This window comes from Megalopta genalis, unplaced genomic scaffold, assembly GCF_051020955.1.
Source record: "Megalopta genalis isolate 19385.01 unplaced genomic scaffold, iyMegGena1_principal scaffold0237, whole genome shotgun sequence".
NCBI classification, from domain to species: domain Eukaryota; kingdom Metazoa; phylum Arthropoda; class Insecta; order Hymenoptera; family Halictidae; genus Megalopta; species Megalopta genalis.
Window position 1 is genome coordinate 245,577 of NW_027476306.1, and position 17,612 is coordinate 263,188.

The window sequence follows — 17,612 nt, forward strand, 5'->3', positions numbered from 1 at the left end:
ATAATGAAAATTCAACAGAAGTTTGTAATAATTTATTTAGGGAATTTATTAGTGGTATTAAGAGTTTTTATGTTATTTGATTTTAATTTATTTAGTGGGTATACATTTAATTATGGTGTATTAGGAATTCATGAATATTCTTTTGTTTTAATTATAATAAGATTTTGAATTTTTGGAATTATTTTTATGTTTTTATATAGAGAGAAAATTTATAGTTGTATAAGTATTTTATTATTATTATTATTAAGATTATTAATTTATTTTTCTTCTTTAAATTTATATAATTTTTATTTAAGATTTGAAGTAGGTTTATTAATAATTTTTTATTTAATTGTAAAATGAGGAAATGGCTCTAATCGTTTAGAGGCGGCTTATTATATTATATTTTATACTTTATATTTTTCTTTGCCATTATTAATTTTTATTTTTATAATTGATGATATAATATTATTAATATCTATTGATTTATTAGAATTTATTTATGAGGATGAGTGTGATTTTATAGAATCATTATATTTATATTTTTTTATATCATTTTTTGTTAAAATTCCTTTATTTATATTTCATGGTTGGTTATTAAAGGCTCATGTTGAAGCTCCAGTTTTTGGATCAATAATTTTGGCTTCAATTTTATTGAAAATGGGGACTTATGGAATATTTCGTATATTAATTATATTTAATAGATCTTTATTGAATTTTAATAGATGAATTATTGTTTATAGCTTATTGGGTGCAATTATTTTAAGTTTAAATTGTTTACGTCAATTGGATATAAAATTATTAGTAGCTTATTCTTCAGTAGTTCATATAGGTATATTAGTTAGAAGTATATTAACATTAAATGAAGTTAGATTTAAAGGATGTTATATTATTATAATTGGCCATGGTTTATGTTCTTCTGGTTTATTTTATTTAGTTAATGTAAATTATAAAGAAACTAATAGACGATTAATATTAATTAATAAGGGTATATTAAATTATATGCCTAAAATAAGATTAATATGATTTTTATTTTGTTCTTCAAATATAGCGAGACCAATTTCATTAAATTTAGTGGGCGAGATTATAATATTAGTAGGGTTAATTATGTGGAGTAATAAATTAATTTTATTATTAATATTATTGTGTTTTTTTAGTTTTTCTTATTCTTTATATATATATTATTATATTCAACATGGTGAAATGAATTATTATTTAAGAATTAAGGGGGGTAAATTTATTGATTATTTAGTTTTAATTTTACATTGAATTCCTTTAAATTTATTGTTTTTATGATTAAATTTATTTTATTTAAATAGTTTATGTAAAATTTTGGATTGTGGTTCCAAGGAAATAATTTTTTATTTTAAATTATAAATCTTTTAGTTGTTTTTAGATTAATTATATTTTTTTTTAGTTTATTTTTATTTTTTTTGGGTTTGTTAATAGAAATATTTAAATTTATAATTTTATTTGAATGAGTAATTGATATAATTAATAGTATGAAATTTAGTTATTTATTATACTTGGATTGAATAGGATTAATATATATTAGAGTAGTTTTATTTATTTCGGGGTTTATTATAATTTATTCCGTTAATTATATAAGTAGTGATATAAATTTATTTCGTTTTATTTATTTATTATTATTATTTATTTTATCTATATGTTTAATAATTTTAAGTCCTAGATTATTAAGAATTATGTTAGGTTGAGATGGATTAGGCTTTATTTCTTATTGTTTAGTAATTTATTATCAAAATAGAAATAGAATAAATTCAGGTACATTAACAATTTTAAGTAATCGAGTAGGTGATGTAGGAATTTTAATATTAATTGGTGTTGTATCAATAAATGGTTCTTGACATTTGTTATTATATAGTATAAGTTTATTATGTTTATTTATATTAGTATTAGCTATTATTACAAAAAGAGCTCAATTACCATTTTCTTCTTGATTACCTGTTGCTATAACTGCTCCTACACCAATTTCATCTTTAGTTCATTCTTCAACATTAGTAACAGCTGGTGTTTATTTATTTATTCGTTTTAATGATTTTTTTTATATAAATGATAGTAATATTTTGTTATATTTATTTTTAATTTTTAGATTTACTATATTTATATCTGGTTTAATAGCTAATTTTGAAATAAATATTAAAAAAATTATTGCATTATCAACTTTAAGACAACTAGGATTTATAATAAGAATTTTAAGAATAGGGTATATTGAATTAGGTTTCTTTCATATATTAATTCATGCTTTTTTTAAGTCTTTAATATTTATATGTATTGGAAGATTTATTCATAGAAATATAAATTCTCAAGATTTACGTTTATTAAGAGGTTTATTTTATTTATATCCTTTGAAATCAATTGTTTTAATTTTTTCTATTTTAAATTTATGTGGGTTTCCTTTTTTATCGGGTTTTTATTCTAAAGATTTAATTTTAGAATTTTATTTAATTAATGAGGTAAGAATTATTGGAATTTTAATAATATATTTATCTACAATTTTTACTATTAGATATTCTATTCGATTAATTTTAATTTTAATTAATAAAAATAAGAATATGTTTATATATATATATTTAATAAAAATAAATTTTATATATGTATGTAAGTTTTTTTTAATATTGCTAATTATTTTTTTAGGTATAATATATGTAATTCTTGTTAATAAAGAATTTTTTTTTTTAATAGTAATTGATAAAGAATTATTGATTTATTTAACATTTATGGGTTATATATTTAATTTTTATTTAAGTAAAATTAAGTATAAAATGACTGGTATTTTTTTTATTATTAGAATATTTTATTTAAATATTTTGAATAAAATTATTTATATTGATTTAATAAAAAAAATTAATATTTTTTTATACTATGAAAAAATAATTGAAATATTAATAGGTTATAAATTAGTAAATTTTTATTTAATATATAAAATTTTAAAAAAAACTAATTCTTGAAAAAATTATTTAAATTTAGTAATTTTAATTCAATTTTATGTATTTTTAATATATATAGTAATTTTAATGACATTAATTTATTTAAATAGCTTAATTTAAAGCATAATATTGAAAATATTAATATAATTTTTAATTTTTAAATATTTATAAATAAGATTAATTAATTTTATATTGAAAATATAATGTTTTATTTAAACTATATAAAATTTGTATTATAATTTATATAGAAATATAAATGTTTATTAACATTAAAATTGGAATTAGAAGTTCTTATTAATATATTTCTTTAATTGGTTTAAAAACAATAAAATTATTAACAATAATTTACCTCAATATTTGGTTTCAATTAAGATATAAATTTATTTTGATTTTAAAATGCAATTTTAATATTATTATTTTTAATTAATATCCTATTTTATTAAATATATATATATATATATATATGAAATTTGAGTTCCTATTTTTAAGTCGAAATTAAATGTAAAATATTTTTACTTTATATATATATATATATATATATATATATATATATATATATATATATATATTTAAAAAATTCAATTAAAATAATTTGATAGTCATTCATATCAAAGTCTAATAATTAAAATTATTATAAATATAAAAAATGTAGATAATGCAATTATTGGTAAATTTTCTAGTAATTCAAAAATGGGTAAAATTAAAATTACTTCTACATCGAAAATTAAAAATAAAAGTGTTATAATAAAAAAATTAATAGAAAATGGTATATGTGAGTTAGTAATTGGGTCGAATCCACATTCAAATGGGGTTGATTTTTCACGATTTTTATTTAATTTTATTGAGGAAATAAAATTAATAGTAAAAATTAAAATAGGAAATAAAATAAATATGAATATACAAATAATTATGCATAGAATTATATATATATTTTTATTAAAAATTATTTAATTGGAAATTAATTGTATTAATTTATACTATATATATATATATATATATATATATATATATATATATATATATATATATATATATATATATATATATATATATATATATATAATATATTCATCAATAAATTATAATATATAATATTAATCAAATAATATCTACAAAATGTCAATATCATCTGGCAGCTTCAAAATGAAAATGGTGAATTATAGAAAAATGGGATTTTATTATACGAATTAGACAGGTAGTTATAAAAATAATACCAATAATTACATGTAATCCGTGGAATCCTGTTGCTATAAAAAAAATTGAACCAAAAATTCCGTCATTAAAGGTAAATGAGGCTTCTTTATATTCAATTATTTGAAGTATTGAAAAATAACACCCTAGTGTAATAGTGATTAATAGAATAATTTTGGATTTTTTTTTATTATTAATTAGAAGATGATGGGCTCAAGTAATGGTAAATCCTGATGAAACTAAAATAATTGAATTTAATAATGGAATATCATATGGGTTAAATATAATAATATTTTTGGGGGGTCAGTTATTTCCAATTTCAATATTAGGTGCGATCGCACAATGAATAAATGTTCAAAAAAAAGATAAAAAAAAAAATAGTTCAGAAATAATAAATAAAATTATTCCAAATTTTATTAATTTTAGTACTTTTAGAGTATGATATCCTTGTATAGTTCCTTCACGAATTACATCTCGTCATCATTGAGTTAAAGTTAAAGTTAAAGTAATTAAGTTAAATAAAATAATTAATACATTTGAAGAGTTAAATCAAATAATTATTCTTAATAATATATTTATAATATTAAATGATAAAATTATTGGTCATGGACTTAAAGTTACTAGGTGATAAGGATGGTTTGAAATTGTCATATTATAAAGATTCATTATAATATAAAAGTCTAAGAATTACAAATACATATGATTGAATAATTGAGACAGATATTTCTAAAATTATTAATAAATTTTGTATAATAATTATAATAAATATAGATGAAATATTTATAGATGAGCCTAGTAAAGATAGTAATAAATGACCTGCTAATATGTTAGCTGATAATCGGATTGCAAGAGTTCAGGGTCGAATTAAATTTCTAATTCTTTCAATAATAACTATAAAGATTATTAGTATAGGGGGAGTATTTAAGGGTAATAAATGTGTAAATATATGATTAGTATTTATTAATCACCCATATAATATAAATGATATTCATAATATTAATGATATAGATAGATTAATTACTATATGACTAGTAGGAGTAAAAATATATGGAAATAATCTTATTAAGTTTATATTTAAAATAAGTATTATTATAGAAATTAAAATAATTAAGTTAGGATAAAAGTATTTTTTTGATAGATTTAAGAATTCTTTAAAAATATAATTATAAGTATATATTAAAAAAATATTAAATCGTGATGGAATTATTCAATATGATCAATTTAATAAAATTAAAGGTAAAATAATTGATATTCAATTAAGTGATAAAATTTTAGTTGAGGGGTCAAAAATAGAGAATATATTATTTATCATATTTTATCTTTAATTTAATTTTTAATTTTAAAGTGATATTTTGATGGGGGGTAGATTTTAATATATTTGTATTTATTTTTAGAGGTAATAATTTTAAATTATAATAATTGATGTGTACTAACAATAAAATTGTTAAAGTTAAAAATAGGTATAATAATAGTCAATATATTGGGCTTATTTGAGGCGTTAAAGAATTTTAAATTAAATAATTATATAATTAATATTTAATATTATAGTTATTTAATTATAATAAATTTACTATCATTAGGAGTAAGTATTATTACTATAAATTGGTTTAAGAGACCATTTCTTTAATTCAGACACCTAATGGTAAAGAGTATTATAAAATAATTATTTTAAATTGACAATTTAATGTTATATAAATTAACTAATTCTTTATTTTTATTTAATATTATGGATTCAGTTAATAAAATTTCAATAATTAGTTCTTTCAATTACAATAGGTATAAATCTATGATATATACCACAAATTTCTGAACATTGTCCAAAATATAAACCAGGTCGGTAAGTAATTAAAGATATTTGATTAATTCGTCCAGGAGTAGCATCTATTTTAATTCCTAATGAAGGGACTGTTCAAGAATGAATTACATCTATGGAAGTTACTAGTAATCGAGTAGGGGTATTAAATGGGATAATTACTCGATTATCAACATCTAATAAGCGAAATTGATTAAAATTTTCAATATATTTAATTATATATGAATCAAATGATACATTTTTAAATTCTGGATATTCATATGATCAATATCATTGATGCCCAATAGATTTTAAAGTAAAATAAGTTGGATTTCATAATTCATCAATAAAATATAATGTTTTTAGAGATGGTACTGAGATAATTATTAATATAATTATAGGAGTAATAGTTCATATAATTTCAATATTATTATTTTTTAATAATTTTAAATTTAAAAATTTATTATTTAAAATAAAAATTATAATATATATAGTTAATATAATAATTATTGTTAATAGAATTATAGTAAAATTGTAAAAATAAATTAAATTATCGGCAAAGGGGGAATTTGGATCTTGAAATGATAATATATTTCATGTAGCTATTTTAATTTGGATTTTATGATTATTTAATCAGGGAATAAATTATTTTAATAAAAATTATTGAATTTTATTTATGAGGCTTAAACTCATTGCACTTTATTCTGCCATATTAAATTATTTTTTAATAATAATAGGAATTTCGTTGAATCTATGTTCTAAAGGAGGATAATTTATTAATCATTCTAAAGATGAATGGTTAAATTTGAATAAAATTAATCGTTTTAATATTAAACTTTCTAAAATAATAATAATTAATAAAATTATTCTATTAAAAGAGATAAATGATCCAATAGATGAAATTATATTTCAACAATAATAGGCATCGGGGTAATCAGAATATCGTCGTGGTATTCCTATTAATCCTAAAAAGTGTTGAGGGAAAAAAGTTATATTTACTCCAATAAATATTATAATAAATTGAAAATTTAATAAATATTTATTTAGGGTTAGACCTGTAAATACAGGGAATCAATGAATTAATCTTGCAATAATTGCGAATACCGCTCCTATTGAAAGGACATAGTGAAAATGACCAATTACGTAGTAAGTATCGTGAAGAATAATATCAATAGAAGAATTTGATAATATAATACCTGTTAGTCCTCCTATAGTAAATAAAAAGATAAATCCTAATGATCAAATAATGGATGGATTTAAATAAATTTTTGAACCACAATAAGTTGCTAGTCAACTAAATACTTTAATACCAGTTGGAATAGCAATAATTATTGTAGCTGAAGTAAAATAAGCTCGTGTGTCTACATCTAATCCTACGGTAAATATATGATGGGCTCATACAATAAATCCTAAAAATCCAATTCCTAGTATAGCATAAATTATTCTTAAGTTTCCAAAAATTTCTTTTTTTCCTCTTTCATTAAAAATAATATGAGAAATTAATCCAAATCCGGGTAAAATTAAAATATAAACTTCAGGGTGTCCAAAAAATCAAAATAAATGTTGGTATAAAATAGGGTCACCTCCACCTGATGGGTCAAAAAATGATGAATTTAAATTTCGATCTGTAAGTAATATAGTAATAGCTCCTGCTAATACAGGGAGGGATAATAAAAGTAGAATTGCAGTAATTATTACTGATCAGGGAAATAAGGGGATTTGATCAAAATTTAGTGATAAATTTTTTATTAATATAATTGAAGCAATAAAATTAATTGCTCCTATAATTGAAGAAATTCCAGCAATATGAAGAGAAAAAATAGTAAAATCTACTGAAGATCTTGGATGAAAATCTATTGAAGATAATGGAGGATAAATTGTTCATCCAGTTCCTGATCCTGTGTTAAGGATATTTCTTAATATTAAAAGTAATAAAGATGGAATTAATAATCAAAATCTTATATTATTTATACGTGGGAAAGCTATGTCAGGAGCACCAATTATTAATGGGATTAGTCAATTTCCAAATCCTCCAATTATAAAAGGTATTACTATAAAAAAAATTATAATAAAAGCATGGGATGTAACAATAGAATTATAAATTTGATCATTGTTAATTCATCCTCCTGGAGTTCTTAATTCTATACGAATAATTATTCTTAATGAAGCTCCTATAGCAGCAGCTCATATAGCAAAAATGAAATATAATATTCCAATATTTTTATGGTTAGTTGAATAAAATCATTTTTTATTTTTAATTAAGATATAATTATTATTATAAATATATTAAACTTTGAAGGTTTAAAGTTTAATTAACTTAAAATCTTAATTTAAAATTTAATATTATGCCTGAATTAAAGGAATAAATTGTAAATTTATTTATGAAATTATATTAATTTCTAATATTAACATTAAATCATAATCTATAATAAAATTTATTTACAATAAAAATTCAATTAAAACTTTATCTCCTATAATAAAATTTTAAAAAAATTTTTTTATGTAATTTAAAAAAAATATTAAATTGCAAATTTAATTTTAATAATAAAATTATTCATAAATTATAAATAATTAAAAGCAAAAGTAAAGATAGTTATAATTATAAATATATAGTAACTTAATAAGGATTTATTTATTTGATTTGATTTAAATTTATAGTTAAATTTAGCTATATAGTTATAATAAGTTATATTAGTTAAATTTATATAATTAAAACATATAATAATAGAAGTTAGAATATAAATTATTCTGTATATATATATATGGTTTTTAATTATGTTTTGTAATATGATTCATTTTATTGTAAAAGTTAAAAATGGTGGTAATTGGGCATTTATAAATATAATAATATTAAATATAAATTTATTATTATTAAAAAAATAGTTTATACTATTTTTGTGTAAGATTTTAAATTCATTTAAAATTTTTAATGTTACTCATACAGTTATTCTATAAAATGTTAAATATCAATATAATAAATAATCATTTGTGTAAGCTGCAATAAGAATGAATCTTGTGTGGAATATTGAAGAGTAGTTTAATAATAGTGGGTAATAATTAATATTAAAGGCTATTAGAGTAGGTATAATTCCTCTAATTAATAAAATAGATAAAATTATTTTATTTTCTGGGATAGATATAGAAAATAAAATTAATGGTATAATTTTAATTAATACTAAGGCTGTAAATATTATATTATATGAAATTTCTTTTATAACTAAATTTATTCAGTAATTTATTGGATAAATTCCTAATTTTAATCAAAGGCCAAGTAATAAAATTAAATTAAGGATTATTTCAAAGCAAAATATTAGTCCTATTAAAATTATAAATGATGCTAGAGTAGAAATTAAATAAAATGTTATAGCTGCTTTTTTTAAGTAATTATAATTTAATATAATAGCAAAAGTTAAAGTAGTTATTTCTAATGAAATTCATATATAAAATGGTTCTGAAATAAAAAGAAATGAAATTGAAAGGGCTAATAATATAAATAAACATAATAATGTAAATGGCCTGGAAAAAATAATATACAATTTTAAATTGAGCATACAAGTGTTAAAATATTTATCTTATTTTTAGTTTGTCTTAAATTATATTTTATTGTATCAGCATATAAAATTTTGAATTTTATGGAATTAATTTAAATTAATAAATATAATTTTAATCTTATATAATTTATATAAAAGATATAAATATCTATTTTTAGAGTATGAATCTACTAGCTTAAATTTAGCTTACTTATATTTATAAAAATGGGTTAATTAATTAAAATTATTTTATAATTTGAATAATTAGTATAAATAATACATATAAAAATAATATAAATTATACATTAATAATATAAATATAAGTATAATAAGGTAATATAATATAATTAATATAAATTATACATTAATAATATAAATATAAGTGTAATAAGGTAATATAATTAATATAAATAATATAAATAATATAAATAGATTTATTAATATATAAATAATTTAATTAATATAAATAAGTAAAATTTATTTAAATACAAATAATACAAATAGTATTAATATAAAAGTATTAATAAATAATTTAAATAATTTAAATAACACAAATAATATAAATAATTTAAATAATATAATTAATATAAATAATACAAATAATATTAATATAAATAATATTAATAATGTGAATTTTACAATTATCATATAAATATTATATGGAGGTTTTTTTTTTTTTTTTAGGATATAAATTCTTAATTTACTATAAATTCTTAATTTACTATAAATTCTTAATTTACTATAAATTCTTAATTTACTATAAATTCTTAATTTACTATAAATTCTTAATTTACTATAAATTCTTAATTTACTATAAATTCTTAATTTACTATAAATTCTTAATTTACCATCATATAAATTCTTAATTTACTATAAATTCTTAATTTATCATCATATAAATTCTTAATTTACTATAAATTCTTAATTTATTATAAATTTTAAATTTATAAATATTAACATTAAATCATAATCTATAATAAAATTTATTTTCAATAAAAATTCAATTAAAACTTTACTTCTTATAATAAAATTTTAATTAGTAATAATGATTATGAATCATATGATTTATTATATCAAAATAATCCTTTTTTCAGGCATATTACTTATATATATATATATATATATATATATATATATATATATAATGATAAATTAATAAAAATTATTATAATAAAATAATTTACTAGGATATAAATTCTTAATTTATTATAAATTCTTAATTTACTATAAATTCTTAATTTACCATCATATAAATTCTTAACTTACTATAAATTCTTAATTTACTAGGATATAAATTCTTAATTTACCATCATATAAATTTATTGTTGAATTTAATAATAGTATATAAATTTTAAGTATTAATTTATACTAATATATATATATATATATATATATATATATATATATATATATATATATATATATATATATATATATATATATAATAATAATAATAATAATAATAATAATAATAATAATAATAAATTAAAACAATTTTTAATTTACTATAAACTCTTAATTTACTATAAATTCTTAATTTACTATAAATTCTTAATTTACCATAAACGTTAGGATTATAATTTATTAGGTATTTTTAAAACAACAATATTTAAATTACTATAAATTTTTAATTTAAATGTAATATTTATATAATAAAATAATTTACTAGGATATAAATTCTTAATTTACTATAAATTCTTAATTTACTATAAATTCTTAATTTACTATAAATTCTTAATTTACCATCATATAAATTCTTAATTTACTATAAATTCTTAATTTACTAGGATATAAATTTTTAATTTATTATAAATTTTTAATTTATTAATATTAACATTAAACAATAATCTATAATAAAATTTATTTACAATAAAAATTCAATTAAAACTTTATCTTTTATAATAAAATTTTAATTAGTAATAATGATTATGAATCATATGATTTATTATATCAAAATAATCCTTTTTTCAGGCATATTATATATATATATATAATGATATATATATAATGATAAATTAATAAAAATTATTATAATAAAATAATTTACTAGGATATAAATTCTTAATTTACTATAAATTCTTAATTTACCATCATATAAATTCTTAATTTATTATAAATTCTTAATTTACCATAAATTCTTAATTTACCATCATATAAATTCTTAATTTACTATAAATTCTTAATTTACTAGGATATAAATTCTTAATTTACTATAAACTCTTAATTTACTATTATATAAATTTTTAATTTACTATCATATAAATTCTTAATTTACTATAAATTCTTAATTTACTAGGATATAAATTCTTAATTTACCATCATATAAATTCTTAATTTACTATAAATTCTTAATTTACCATAAACGTTAGGATTATAATTTATTAGGTATTTTTAAAACAACAATATTCAAATTACTATAAATTTTTAATTTAAATGTAATATTTATATAATAAAATAATTTACTAGGATATAAATTCTTAATTTACTATAAATTCTTAATTTACTAGGATATAAATTCTTAATTTACCATAAACTTTTAATTTACCATTATATAAATTCTTAATTTACTATAAATTCTTAATTTACTATAAATTCTTAATTTACCATCATATAAATTCTTAATTTACTATAAATTCTTAATTTACTATAAATTCTTAATTTACCATCATATAAATTCTTAATTTACTATAAACTTTTAATTTACTATTATATAAATTCTTAATTTATTATAAATTTTTAATTTATTAATATTAACATTAAACAATAATCTATAATAAAATTTATTTACAATAAAAATTCAATTAAAACTTTATTTCTTATAATAAAATTTTAATTAGTAATAATGATTATGAATCATATGATTTATTATATCAAAATAATCTTTTTTTCAGGTATATTATATATATATATATATATATATATATAATGATAAATTAATAAAAATTATTATAATAAAATAATTTACTAGGATATAAATTCTTAATTTACTATAAATTCTTAATTTACTAGGATATAAATTCTTAATTTACTATAAATTCTTAATTTACCATCATATAAATTTATTGTTGAATTTAATAATAGTATATAAATTTTAAGTATTAATTTATACTAATATATATATATATATATATATAATAATAATAATAATAATAATAATAATAATAATAATAATAATAATAATAATAATAATAATAATAATAATAATAATAAATTAAAACAATTTTTAATTTACTAGGATATAAATTCTTAATTTACTATAAATTCTTAATTTACCAGTATATAAATTTATTGTTGAATTAAATAATAGTATATAAATTTTAAGTATTAATTTATACTAATATGTATATATATATATATATATAATAATAATAATAATAATAATAATAATAATAATAATAATAATAATAATAATAATAATAATAATAATAATAATAATAATAAAATAATTTACTAGGATATAAATTCTTAATTTATTATAAATTCTTAATTTACCATCATATAAATTCTTAATTTACTATAAATTCTTAATTTATTATAAATTCTTAATTTACTATCATATAAATTCTTAATTTACTATAAATTCTTAATTTACCATCATATAAATTCTTAATTTACTAGGATATAAATTCTTAATTTACTATAAATTCTTAATTTACTAGGATATAAATTCTTAATTTACTATAAATTCTTAATTTACTATAAATTCTTAATTTACCATAAACGTTAGGATTATAATTTATTAGGTATTTTTAAAACAACAATATTTAAATTACTATAAATTTTTAATTTAAATGTAATATTTATATAATAAAATAATTTACCATCATATAAATTTTTAATTTACTATAAATTCTTAATTTACTATAAATTCTTAATTTACTAGGATATAAATTCTTAATTTACTATAAATTCTTAATTTACTATAAATTCTTAATTTACCATAAATTCTTAATTTACTATAAATTTTTAATTTACTATAAATTCTTAATTTACCATCATATAAATTCTTAATTTACTATAAATTCTTAATTTACTAGGATATAAATTCTTAATTTACCATCATATAAATTCTTAATTTACCATCATATAAATTCTTAATTTACTATAAATTCTTAATTTACCATAAACGTTAGGATTATAATTTATTAGGTATTTTTAAAACAACAATATTCAAATTACTATAAATTTTTAATTTAAATGTAATATATAATAAAATAATTTATTAGGATATAAATTCTTAATTTACTATAAATTCTTAATTTACTAGGATATAAATTCTTAATTTACTATAAATTCTTAATTTACCATCATATAAATTCTTAATTTACTATAAATTCTTAATTTACTAGGATATAAATTCTTAATTTACTATAAATTCTTAATTTACCATCATATAAATTCTTAATTTATTATAAATTCTTAATTTACTATCATATAAATTCTTAATTTATTAGGATATAAATTCTTAATTTACTATAAATTCTTAATTTACTATAAATTCTTAATTTACCATCATATAAATTCTTAATTTACTATAAATTCTTAATTTACCATAAACGTTAGGATTATAATTTATTAGGTATTTTTAAAACAACAATATTCAAATTACTATAAATTTTTAATTTAAATGTAATATTTATATAATAAAATAATTTACCATCATATAAATTCTTAATTTACTATAAATTCTTAATTTACTAGGATATAAATTCTTAATTTATTATAAATTCTTAATTTACTATAAATTCTTAATTTACTAGGATATAAATTCTTAATTTACCATTATATAAATTCTTAATTTACTATAAATTCTTAATTTACTAGGATATAAATTCTTAATTTACTATAAATTCTTAATTTACCATCATATAAATTCTTAATTTACTATAAATTCTTAATTTACTATAAATTCTTAATTTACCATAAACGTTAGGATTATAATTTATTAGGTATTTTTAAAACAACAATATTCAAATTACTATAAATTTTTAATTTAAATGTAATATTTATATAATAAAATAATTTACTAGGATATAAATTCTTAATTTACCATAAATTCTTAATTTACCATAAATTCTTAATTTACTATAAATTCTTAATTTACCATCATATAAATTCTTAATTTACTATAAATTCTTAATTTACCATAAACGTTAGGATTATAATTTATTAGGTATTTTTAAAACAACAATATTCAAATTATTATAAATTTTTAATTTAATTGTAATATTTATACAATAAAATAATTTACTAGGATATAAATTCTTAATTTACTATAAATTCTTAATTTACTAGGATATAAATTCTTAATTTACTATAAATTCTTAATTTACTATAAATTCTTAATTTACTAGGATATAAATTCTTAATTTATTATAAATTCTTAATTTACTATAAATTCTTAATTTACTAGGATATAAATTCTTAATTTACTATAAATTCTTAATTTACTATAAATTCTTAATTTACTAGGATATAAATTCTTAATTTATTATAAATTCTTAATTTACTATAAATTCTTAATTTACTAGGATATAAATTCTTAATTTACTATAAATTCTTAATTTACTAGGATATAAATTCTTAATTTACTATAAATTCTTAATTTACCATCATATAAATTCTTAATTTACCATTATATAAATTCTTAATTTACCATAAACGTTAGGATTATAATTTATTAGGTATTTTTAAAACAACAATATTCAAATTACTATAAATTTTTAATTTAAATGTAATATTTATACAATAAAATAATTTACCATCATATAAATTCTTAATTTACTATAAATTCTTAATTTACCAGGATATAAATTCTTAATTTACTATAAATTCTTAATTTACCATCATATAAATTCTTAATTTATTATAAATTCTTAATTTACTAGGATATAAATTCTTAATTTATTATAAATTCTTAATTTACCATAAACGTTAGGATTATAATTTATTAGGTATTTTTAAAACAACAATATTTAAATTACTATAAATTTTTAATTTAAATGTAATATTTATACAATAAAATAATTTACTAGGATATAAATTCTTAATTTATCATTATATAAATTCTTAAATTACTATAAATTCTTAATTTACTAGGATATAAATTCTTAATTTATTATAAATTCTTAATTTATTAGGATATAAATTCTTAATTTACTATAAATTCTTAATTTACTATAAATTCTTAATTTACCATCATATAAATTCTTAATTTACTATAAATTCTTAATTTACTATAAATTCTTAATTTACCATTATATAAATTCTTAAATTACTGTAAATTTTTAATTTACTATAAATTCTTAATTTACCAGGATATAAATTCTTAATTTACTATAAATTCTTAATTTACCATTATATAAATTCTTAATTTATTATAAATTCTTAATTTATCATCATATAAATTCTTAATTTACTATAAATTCTTAATTTACCATCATATAAATTCTTAATTTACTATAAATTCTTAATTTACCATAAACGTTAGGATTATAATTTATTAGGTATTTTTAAAACAACAATATTCAAATTACTATAAATTTTTAATTTAAATGTAATATTTATATAATAAAATAATTTACTAGGATATAAATTCTTAATTTACTATAAATTCTTAATTTACTAGGATATAAATTCTTAATTTACCATTATATAAATTCTTAATTTACTATAAATTCTTAATTTATTAGGATATAAATTCTTAATTTACTATAAATTCTTAATTTACTATAAATTCTTAATTTACCATAAACGTTAGGATTATAATTTATTAGGTATTTTTAAAACAACAATATTCAAATTACTATAAATTTTTAATTTAAATGTAATATTTATATAATAAAATAATTTACTAGGATATAAATTCTTAATTTACTATAAATTCTTAATTTACTAGGATATAAATTCTTAATTTACTATAAATTCTTAATTTACTATAAATTCTTAATTTACTAGGATATAAATTCTTAATTTACTATAAATTCTTAATTTACCATCATATAAATTCTTAATTTATTATAAATTCTTAATTTACTATAAACGTTAGGATTATAATTTATTAGGTATTTTTAAAACAATATTCAAATTACTATAAATTTTTAATTTAAATGTAATATTTATATAATAAAATAATTTACTAGGATATAAATTCTTAATTTACTATAAATTCTTAATTTACTAGGATATAAATTCTTAATTTACTATAAATTCTTAATTTACCATAAACGTTAGGATTATAATTTATTAGGTATTTTTAAAACAACAATATTCAAATTACTATAAATTTTTAATTTAAATGTAATATTTATATAATAAAATAATTTACTAGGATATAAATTCTTAATTTACTATAAACTATAAATTCTTAATTTACCAGGATATAAATTCTTAATTTACTATAAACTCTTAATTTACTATCATATAAATTCTTAATTTACTATAAATTCTTAATTTACTATAAATTCTTAATTTACTATAAATTCTTAATTTACTATAAATTCTTAATTTACTATAAATTCTTAATTTACCATCATATAAATTCTTAATTTACTAGGATATAAATTCTTAATTTACTATAAATTCTTAATTTACCATCATATAAATTCTTAATTTACTATAAATTCTTAATTTACTATAAATTCTTAATTTATTATAAATTCTTAATTTACTATAAATTCTTAATTTACTATAAATTCTTAATTTATTATAAATTCTTAATTTACTATAAATTCTTAATTTACTATAAATTCTTAATTTACTATAAATTCTTAATTTACTATAAATTCTTAATTTACTAGGATATAAATTCTTAATTTACTATAAATTCTTAATTTACCATCATATAAATTCTTAATTTATTATAAATTCTTAATTTACCATTATATAAATTCTTAATTTACTATAAATTCTTAATTTACTATAAATTCTTAATTTATTAGGATATAAATTCTTAATTTACTATAAATTCTTAATTTACCATCATATAAATTCTTAATTTACTATAAATTCTTAATTTACTAGGATATAAATTCTTAATTTACTATAAATTCTTAATTTACTATAAATTCTTAATTTACTATAAATTCTTAATTTACTATAAATTCTTAATTTACTATAAATTCTTAATTTACCATAAACGTTAGGATTATAATTTATTAGGTATTTTTAAAA

At 15.3% G+C, this 17,612-nt stretch overlaps 3 pseudogenes; all 3 read right to left on the minus strand.

Moving 5' to 3' along the window:
- Nucleotides 1-3,475: 3,475 nt before the first annotated feature.
- On the minus strand, nt 3,476-4,661 carry LOC143262896 (cytochrome c oxidase subunit 3-like; annotated as a pseudogene).
- A 107-nt stretch (nt 4,662-4,768) lies between these two features.
- LOC143262897 (cytochrome c oxidase subunit 2-like) lies at nt 4,769-6,603 on the minus strand (annotated as a pseudogene).
- Nucleotides 6,604-6,627: 24 nt separating this feature from the next.
- Nucleotides 6,628-8,148, minus strand: LOC143262898 (cytochrome c oxidase subunit 1 pseudogene; annotated as a pseudogene).
- Nucleotides 8,149-17,612: the final 9,464 nt, after the last annotated feature.